Here is a 10,694-nt window from a genome sequence, read left to right on the forward strand (position 1 = left end):
CTCTCTCTCTCTCTCTCTCTCTCTCAAAAGGAATAAACATTAAAAAAAAAGAAAAAAAAAGAAGAGTGAAACTATCTGGATTTGACCATTGGCTCTGCCATTTCTTTAGTAGGTGACCATAGACAAAACACCTAACCTTGCTGAGCCTCGGTGTCTTCTCTGTAAAACAGGGAGGACAAAGCCTAATTTGCTGTATTATCATGTATATATGAAACTGGACGACATCGTGTAAAAGAAGTTGATACAATGCAGAGTGTGTAGTGAGTATTTGATAGGTGACATGAATGGCTTGTTTTTCCTGGATTCTGAGCTTTTGCTCCCACCTGTTCTCTTTCTGGAAAAGTTTTCTCTAGTATGAATCCCACCCAGTCATCAAAACAAACTCATGTTTTGGCCCCCTTGAAAGCTCTCCCCTGAAAATCCTTAGCACTCTCTGACTAGACTATTCAGTTGGCACTAGTCCAGACCACCTGATACTGGCCCTATTCTCACCCTGTCTTTCTTCTCCAGGTAGCCTGTCAAAGGACAGAAACCATGCCTACTACCTACCTCTTCTCCCATACCCCGTTTTTCTCCCTCTGCATCAAGAGCGTTTTACACACAGTAGATGGTAAATAAATATTCGTTGACTGACCCTTTTCACTTCTCCTGCCTTTCATGATCTGTCTCTGTTAGCGTGACCATGTCAGTCCTTCTAAATGGGCTCTCTCCTGACCCAAGTTTCAGCAAACACAGATTCCAATTTTGCCCCGATAATAATCATAGGTAATATATAGCACTTCCTTGCTTACAACATTAGCGTGTAACGTCAACAGAATGGATATTCTTATTATAATTATCCCTATGTTTAGAGATTCAGAGAGGTCGAGGGATTTGTCCCAAGGCCACAAAGCTAGTATATGGCAAAACTAAAATTGAACTCAGATCTACTATTGCAAAACCCATACTTTTGGTCTCACATAGTAAAACCTCTCTGTATGTGTATTTTACCTAAGTTTATTTCTTTAGTTTGAGACAGAGAGCGCATGCGCACACACACATGTACACAAGTAGGGAAGAGGCAGAGAGAGAAAAAGGGAGAGAGAGAGAATTCCAGGCAGGCTCCATGCTGCCAGCACAGAGCCTGACACAGGACTCCACATCACAACCATGAGATCATGACCTGAACCAACACCAAGAGTCAGATGTTCAACCGACTGAGCCACCGAGGCTCCCCCCTCTCTCCATATTTAACTGTTAATGAACATTGGTCCCTCTGTGAAGTAATATTATCATGGAATTTTAGGCCCCTCCCTAAGGAAAAAAAATGGTGGTGTTCTTGGGTAACTTGTTTATTGTTTGCAGAGGCGTGAAAGAAATGCACTTGCTATGCCAGTTCCCAGCAAAATGTTCTAGGTGAGAACCTTGTGTAAATTATTTCCTTGGGACCCAGAAGGAAAGCTGGGCTTTGATGGGAAGGTATCTTTTCCACTATATCTTAATCAATTGCAACTCAGAGCAGCCCTCTTAGAAATGGTTCCCTCACTATCCTTCTGACTGTCTTAGGTGACTTTCTGCCCATACGCCCTCAAGGCTCAGGGCTTCTGCTCCAAGGCCTTGGCTCTGGCTCCCAGGAGTTCTTCCCCTGCAGTCACCCTCCATGAATTAGGGTTCTCCCAGCAACGGACACTGCTTGTTAACAACAGCTCCAGGAAATCACAGTTGATCCCCATTAGAAGCGATGCTAAGAGACGCTCGCGCTACGCGGTCCTCCAGCACACCAGCAGCCTCCCCGGCTACGCATCTCATCTGCTGACAGCTCGGCAGACATCCTTCAGATTTAGGAAGATCTGAACTGTGTGTAGTTCATCCGCAAGCCAGAGTGGAGCCCTGCCTCTCAGCTGCCTCGGTCACTGAGTAAGCAGCAACTTATCTGTCTAGAGTGTTAGTCTACTTGCTATCCCAGTAAACACAAAACAAAACAAAACCCCTGGAAGCCACACAAATCTTGACTTAGCTGTTACCCCGGATTCCGTTGGTTAACAGTTGCTTAAACTCTTCCACCACGTTCCTCTGTCTTCCTTGCCCCACCTTGGACACTTGGGCACTAAAGTCAACTTCGCTGAGTTGCCTCCAGGCTTGTTCAATATACATTTATTGAGAACCACTTTCCATGTACCTCGCTAGGCACTGGGGGATACAAAGAGGAGGGGGGATGATGGAGGCTTCTCATGTTTTTCTCAGCTCAGTTTCCACTGCGGGCCCCACTTTCTCCCAACCAGTAAAACTCGTATCCGCAACAAGCCCCCAGGTGTATGAGTACACGTCCTCCATCTGGTTGTTTTCTGAGACAAACACTAGCACAGACATGAGCACAGCAATGGCTTGATTGTGCTCTAATTACTCTGGGTCAAAAGCAGGAGTTAGATCTCAATTCACACGCTCTTTGGTGGACTGTCCCATTGCCCCCCAGGCACAATATGCCTTCATCTTTACCCACAGAGCTTGGTGAAGCCCTCTCTCCCTTTCTCACACTGCTGTAACCGCGGGTTTTCCCACACCCACCATTCTGTCTCAGACACTAAGAGTTCAAACATTGCTCCTCCAAAGACCTTAACCTTGAGACTCAGACATTGTCTGTTATTTCTCAGCAGCACCTCCTTCTTCCCCAGCTACTTTTTAGCATAACATCAACTCAGTCAAATGAAATAAACAAATATTTATAGAGTGAGGAAAAGGGGGCAGGTGGGGAGGGGACAGCTGTGATTACTGACCCATCCTGCCCCAGCTTTCCCTCGCTCAGAATGTCTTTGGGAATCAGCTCAAAATGGCAGTTAAGAAGATGAATTCTAGTTTCTTGTGCCCTCCTGAAGACCAGCAATGAGAAATTCAGATTTGAAATTTTAAACGCCATTTACAATAGCCTCCAAAAAAAAGACAAATACCAGCTATAAATCTAATCAGTCATGAGCAGGCTCTACATCTAGAAAACTACACGACACCGATGGAAGAAATAAAAGGCCTAGAGAAATGGAAAGAGAGTCTGTGTTAGTCAGTGTACAAAGTCAATTGCTTGGATATCCCAGCAATGAACAACTGGGATCTGAAATTTTGAAAAAGATCCCATTTCAAAATCTTCTTCTCAGAGTCACGTGTTCAGGTGACGAGCAGTTTCAGCTTGACTATGTCCTTCAGTCAGAAATCCTGGGGTTTCTGACACCTTTTGTATAGAGGCCCAGAGGTCCCCTTCAGCGTGAAGTCCAAGCTGTCCTGTGATTCTAACCATTGCGAGATTCCTCTGAGGCACTGTTGTTTGTTGAGTTCTTTTTTTTCTTTCTTTCTTTTTCTCGAAGCCTCTTTCATTTAAGCAGCCACACTTTCCCCAGAGGTTTCCATTCCTCATTTTCAAACCTTCCCGCCTCTCTCGCTTGCAGCTGGTTACTGAGCTTTGGTCTGCCACTTCCAAAGGCACCTCCAACCTCGAGCAAGTCACGCTGCCTTGTGACCTGTTTCCCAGCTATTGTCTGGCTTCGCTGTTCTTCGTTGCTCTCTGCCTCCAGCTCCTTCCGTGTGCCTCCCCAGGGTACAGGTCAGTATTTCGAGAGTGTACTTACCACGTTAAATCATTTTCTCTGAAACAAATATTTGCATATGCAAGCCCCACATTTGCCATATGGTTTTCCCTACTTCCCACCCAGAGGAGCTCTCAATCTCATATATATTTGGGGAAATGAAGTCTTCCCCAGATGGTCTCTCCAAAGCAAGGTCAGGGTTTATGCATTCCTTCAAAGGTTCTGGGCAGAGGTTAGAATGACGCATGTTTTCTTGGTCCAGCCGCAGTCGCTGCACCTGATAATGAGACACAACCTGACTCTTGCTTAGCTAGAAACACACAGAGTTTGAGGGAGATGCTGAACCATAAACTCTATCCCCACAAGGAAGGGCAAGAAACCTGCCCAGTTGCTCAAATAATTTCAAACCAAATCCCCTAAGAATTCTTCCATGGGGAGAGAAAAAGAGCATGAATATTAGAAAGACGGTGAACCAGGTGTGCTGAAAAGGTTTCTTAGTTGTTCTTAGCTCTGAAAGGGGATGGGGCAGCCCCACATCTCTACTGGGAAACATATTTCCCCTTTTAAATCAGGAAAGAAAAAAAAAAAAACAACAACATAACCCCAAATAGAGAATGTTTTCTTTTGTAACTGGAAGCAAACATCGCTGATGGCTTTAACAGCTGCCTGCCAACATGGCCTGAGAAGCAGGCAAGCTCAAACATTTTTTGAGATCAACACATGTACAGACATACAGTATATTAGGTCAAATTATAAATCCAGGAATAAAAGAACAAATAAACAAGTTTCAGCTTTCTCTAGGCTTCTGCGTCCAACACCAGCTAAACTAGACTCTGAAGCAGAGAAGCCTAGATTCCAAGAAGGCAGGTCTCCCAGGAGTTCAAGTCAAACCTCCCTCTGGTAGGAAAAGAAGGTGCCGTTGTAGATTAACTGGCTGACGGCTGACCAGGTCCAGGCCGACCGCCCGGCCTCGCCCAGGCTTCCTTGTGTCGGCCCGCAGACTCTGAGGATGTATGGCGGGTTAACTATAGACCCTCCATTGACTTGATCTTTGACCCCAGTAAATCATTTAATATGCCATGGGCCTTTGTCCATATGTTAATGTTTGGTGTGATTTGGATGAGAATTCCAGCAAGGATAGGTGTGCCACCCATCAGGGCTAAGTCTCTTTAGAGTTTGTTTCTAGGAAAAACCTCTGGATGAACCAAATCGAAATGCCTACAGATGGTGAGATTGGCATTGCCTTCATTGTGGCTGACAAGTAGAAGAACACATTTGTTCTTTAGTTATCAAAACAGACACAAGGAGCAAGAAATCCACCAGAGGAAAGTAGGTGTAAGGATACTGACTTATTTCTCCGATCCTACCACTCTGCCAGTCAGGTGACCTTGACCAAATCACGCAGGTTCAAGGTTGTTGAGACATTAGCTGGCCATGAAATCAATGAAATAAATGGGAATCGCTCCTTGGCCTTTTGGCTAAGATCAAGTGCTGTATCTGCGAAATATTTTAATTTTTTTAACATTTATTTATTTTCGTGAGACAGAGAGACAGATCATGAGCAGGGGAGGGGCCAAGAGAGAGGGAGACACAGAATCAGAAGCAGGCTCTAGGCTCTGTCAGCACAGAGCCCGATGCAGAGCTCAAACCCATGAATCATGAGATCATGACCTGAGCCAAACAATCAGCTGAGCCACCCAGGCACCCCTATGGTATCTATGAAATAAATGGGAACTCCACATTTTCTAATGAAGTCAAGTTGAAGGAAATAGAAAAATATCAGTGCTTAGTCTACACTAAGTATAAGCACTATTGCATATATGTGTGGATATGTGTTTCCTGGGGTCACAATGAATAATAAATGTCCCACTATGGGAAACAAACAAAAAGGTTTGCCGGCCCACAACCTAGGATTGTGAACACAGGGTTTTGATTGTCCCATCTAATGAGCAGAAATAATTCATTTTAGACATATATATGTGCATATTCATATTCACATATGTATATAATGAGCACCACATGCATCAGGCACTGAGGTATATGACATATACAGGCACAGCAAGGGCCTGTCCTCATGGAGGCTTGGCTAGTAGGGAAGCCAGTCATGAAATAATTATATAGTTATTTAACTACCATTGTGATAAGGCCTATAAGAGACATACAAGGTATGAAGAGAGCATAGAACATGGGTTCCTAACCTGGGCTGTGAGACCAGCGCCAACCTCCCTAAGGAAGTGACAAAGGAGGCAGAAAGTGATGTAGGCAAAGAGGTGGAGGGAAGGCGTTCCAGGCAGAACGACCAGCAAGGAAGAGAAGACCCTGCAGAAGGAACAACAGTGTCAGTCCTACCTCAAAGACTTCCGTGAGGACCAGAAGAGAGGGCAGTGTAAACACTTCATAAACTGTAGGATTATTCAGATAGGATGTATTCTTGTTTAAAACAATGAATATAAACATGACCTAAAGATGAGCTTAGTTTCCTTTATGCATCCATTCAGTGACTAGCTGAGCACTGAGGATATAGCAGTAAATAAGGGAGGACCACAGCCCTGGGAAGATTGCCTTTCAGAGACAGACAATAAACACATAAACTGGTAATGTCAAGAGCGGTAAAGTGAGGCAGCGGAGTAGAGAACAACAGAAGTGGGGAGATGTCTTAGACAGGAAAGCAGTGCTCTCTGCAGGGTGACAATCACATCTGAATAAAGTGACCTTGGATGCGTCACCAAACATTTCAAGACTCGGTTTTACTCATCTGCTAAATAAGGCTACTTATGCCCATCTCATAGGACTTCCTTGAGGATTTAACAAGATCAGGAATGCAAGGCCTCTGGGACAGTGCAGGCATGAATAGGCATTTAACATTTGCTCAATTGCTGAGTGTCTGCTGGTCTATTATTCAAGGTACCAGGAATATATTTAGAACAATATAGAATGACAAGAAGGAACAAGCAGGACTACTATTTTCAGACCAGGCTGCACAAATCCCTCAAAAGGAGTAATTATTATGTTCAACTCTGTCAACTCTGTGTCAGCTGGGTCCTCCAGGAAGTAGGTGCTGAGACACCGTGAGGTGTGCAAGCGGGCTGGTGGGCGAGGGTGGTGGTAAAGCCTGGGAAAGATAAAAGAGAAGCCAGATTGGGCAAGAAAAGACTCTGAAGGAAAGACTACTGATTAAGAGGGGTCCTACACAGGCAGAAATGGCCAGGCCCCAGCACCCCCACCATGTTCAGTCATTAGCATGGGCTGCCTATAAAGAACATGCTTTGGGGCGCCTGGGTGCCTCAGTCGGCTAAGCCTCCGGCTTCGGCTCAGGTCAGATCTCATGTTCGTGGGTTCGAGCCCCGTGTCAGGCTCTGTGCTGACAGCTAGCTCAGAGCCTGGAGCCTGCTTCTGATTCTGTGTCTCCTTCTCTCTCTGCCCCTCCCCCCTCTCATGCTCTGTCTCTCCCTGTATCAAAAATAAAATAAAACATTAAAAAAAAATTTTTTTTAAATGGTTTAAAAAAGAACATGTTTGGCCCAGAAGGGAAGCCACATGGCAAGTTCTTCCTTGAAGGGCCATTGGACTGGTATGCCACCACAGCTGCCACAACCCCCAGCCTCAAACTGGGAATCCTATACATTCTTTGTGGTCAACACGACACTGTTTTCTTGGGAGAGGAAAATACGATTCACTCTGACTCAAGGAAGCTTCACAGAGGAAAAGCACTCCGAGGGCCAGAGAAGCTTCGTCCTGATTTTATGATATTTTGTATCTGTTAGGATGTCTTTGGCCACATGCCAACTCAAAATGGCTTGAACAATAATTTAAAAAAAAACATTGATAATCTCCTATAAGAAATCTGGAGGAAGGAGTGCCCAGGGTTGTTTAATTTATAATTCAATGATGTAATCACTGTGCCACCATTTTGGATGACTCATTTTTTGATTCTAGGCATCTCTTGTGGACAAAAGAAGATCTAGCAGAAGACAGGCCCCATCCTCCTGTGCATTTTTTTTCATCAATGAAGAACCTTCCCAAAAGCCCACCAGCAGACTTGTCCTCATATCCCACTGGCCAGAATCACATCACATATCCACAGATATACAAGTCACCAGTAAGACCAATGACACTGGTTATGACTGGTGGGCCTGCAGGCCTGGGGTGACAAGATTAATAAAGTCATTTTTACTTTTATTTTTAATATGTGGCATTATATATATATATATGTATATCTCCTAGCTATATTAAAATATAATTCCATACTAACTTGTGACATTTTTTAACTGAAAAAAATGTGTTGATCATCAATTTTTTAAAAATTGTGGGGGGCGCCTGGGTGGCTCAGTCGGTTAAGCCTCCGACTTCGGCTCAGGTCAGATCTCACGTTCGTGGGTTCAAGCCCCGCATCAGGCTCTGTGCTGACAGCTCAGAGCCTGGAGCCTGCTTCCGGTTCTGTGTCTCCTTCTCTCTCTGCCCCTCCCCCTCTCATGCTCTGTCACTCTCTGTATCAAAATAAATAAAATATTTTAAAAAAATAAAATAAAAATAAAAATTGTGGTAGAATACACATAACATAAAATTGATCATCTTCACCATTTTCGAAGGTACAGATAGTGTCATTAAATTCATTCACATTGTTGCGATACCAATATCACGACCCATCCACGTAACTCTTTTCATCTTACATGACTAAAATTCTGTACCTATTAATCAATAACTCCACATTTTTCTTTCTCCCAGCCCCTGGCAATCACCATTCTGCTTTCTGTCTCTATGTATCTGACTACTCTAGATATCTCATGTAAGTAGAATCATGTAATGTGTGCCCTTCTGTGTTTGGCTTATTTCGCTCTGCATAATGTCCTCAAGCTTCATCCATATGGTAGCATGTGTCAGAATTTCCTTCCTTTTTAAGGCTAACAACAGTCCATTGAACATATATACCACATTTTACTTCTCATCCATCAATACACTTGGGTTCTTCCATCTTTTGGCTATTGCAAATAATGCTGCTATGAACATGGGTGTATAAATGTTTCCTTGAGACCCTGGATCCAATTCCTATGGGCATATACCCAGACGGAGAATTGCAGGATCAAATGGTTGTTGGTTTTTGGTTTGTTTAGGTTTTTTGGTTTTATTTTAGGAACTGCCATACTGTTTTCCATAGACAATGCACCATTTTGTATTCCCAACCACAATGCACAAGGGCTCCAAGTTCTTCACATCCATGTCAACACTTGTGATTTCCTGGTTTGGGGTGGGGGGTGGGGTTCAGTGTTTTTATATAGTAGCCATCCTAAGAGATGTGAGGTAGTATCCCACTGTGGTTTTGATTTGCTTTTCCCGAACAATTGGTGACATTGAGCATCTTTCATGTGTTTATTGGCCATTTGCAGATCTTTGGAAAGATGTCTATTCAAGTCCTTTCCCCAGTTTTTTACTGGGTTGTTTTTTTATTGTTGTTGAGTTGTAGAAGTTCTTTATATATATCAGATATTAACTCCTTATCAGATATATGAGTTGCTAATATTTACCAGTCTCTGACCTTTTTCAAAGTTAAAAGTTCAGGCTATGGAGCCCACTGCCTAGACTCAAATCTTAGCTGTGCCACTTACTAGTCTGGGGGCAAGGGTGAAAAATTGCACAACATCCAGTATTGGCCAGCAAGAAAGAAAGGGGCAGTTAAGTACCAACCAGCACAGTGAGTCCATCACACAGCAGGAGATGTCAGAGGCAGGTAGGTGTTGGTGGGGCTTATTTCAGTTTTCAAATCAAGAATAAATATCAAGTTATAATAGAAGATAGTATTTCATTGAGTGCTGACTGTGCCAAGGCCACACCAAGTCCTTTACATGCATTATCTCATTTCATTTACTCATTCAACAAGTATTTGATGAAAGCCTAATATGAACCAGTCACTGCTGAGTTAAAAACAAAATAAAACAAGAAATAAGACATTGTGCCTGCCCTCAAGGAATTTACAGACTTTGGTCAAAGAATCAAACACCTTACAATGATGCTAAGTGTTATAAAGGACAGGTCCTTGGGCCCATGGAGACCAACCTGGTCAGGCAGGTCAGGGAAGACTTATCCGGAATTAGAGGAAATGGAGCTTGAGCTGAGGTAAGAAAAGATAGGAATGAAGAGCTACATGTTACAGTCCCATCAGCCCCATGAGGTAGGTACAACTCTTATCCCCACTGGAATGGAAGCTGTGAGAATATAGGGCCATGTCCATCTTGTTCACCAATATTTCTCTGTTGTCTAGAACAGTACCTGACACAAAACAGTTCTCAGTAAACATTTGTGGGATGAATGTTTATAGATGAAGAACTTGAATCTCGAATCTTGGAGAGGGTAAGTAACTTAACCACAATCACAGTGCTAATAAGTGGCAGAGCTCAGTGAAAGGCCAGGCAGTAAACTCTGTAGCTTGAGCTTTTGACTTTTTAAAAAGTCACCTTAACACTGTGTGTTAACTAAATTGGATTAATAAAAGAAAAGTCATGTAAAAAAAAAAAAAAGAAGTAAAGATACTTACTTAACCCCATCATCCCAGGCCTACGGAAATTATAAGTATTCTCTTCTGTGGTCTCCAAAGACATTTATTTCAACATGCTAGTATGGCCCATCACACAACGTGTTGTAGTTGCTTTCACCCATGACTGTCTACCTCCCTCCTTCCCAGATCCAGTCTTCCTTCCCTCCGAGTAACAGTAACCTGTGAGCCATTTAAGGGACTGTATCTAAATGTACACATAGTGCACCACTTGAGAATGCAGGCTCTGCACTCAGACCTGAGGATGAAGCCTGCTTCTGCCGCTCACCAGTTCCCTTTCTAGGCTTCTGGTGCTTACTCTGTAAAATGGAGATGATGATGGGACCCATGCCTCTCAAAGCTGTTAGAAGAACTCATTGAGATGATGCCTGTAAAGCACTAAGAATGGTGCTGGGCCCAAAGTAAAAGTGCAATGAAAGTTTGCCAATACTCTATCCCGGAAAAAAATAAAACCAACATCAATACCCATCCCACACTCAACTGGAAGAAAAATTACATGATGTTTTTTTCTAGGGCAGGGATGGGCAGGCGTCAGCTACTTGGCTTTTCCTCACTCCAAATACACTACCGGCAGCGTCACCCTGAGCCATGGTCTC

General features: G+C 43.5%; 1 long non-coding RNA gene across 1 annotated transcript; it reads left to right on the top strand.

The window, feature by feature from the left end:
- Positions 1-1,642: 1,642 nt before the first annotated feature.
- Positions 1,643-7,737, top strand: LOC115273489. The gene is made up of 3 exons (XR_003900818.1): positions 1,643-1,896; positions 3,414-3,568; positions 7,488-7,737. It is a non-coding gene; the product is annotated as an uncharacterized LOC115273489 (long non-coding RNA).
- Positions 7,738-10,694: the final 2,957 nt, after the last annotated feature.

This window comes from Suricata suricatta, chromosome 2 (assembly GCF_006229205.1).
Source record: "Suricata suricatta isolate VVHF042 chromosome 2, meerkat_22Aug2017_6uvM2_HiC, whole genome shotgun sequence".
In the NCBI taxonomy this organism is placed as follows: domain Eukaryota; kingdom Metazoa; phylum Chordata; class Mammalia; order Carnivora; family Herpestidae; genus Suricata; species Suricata suricatta.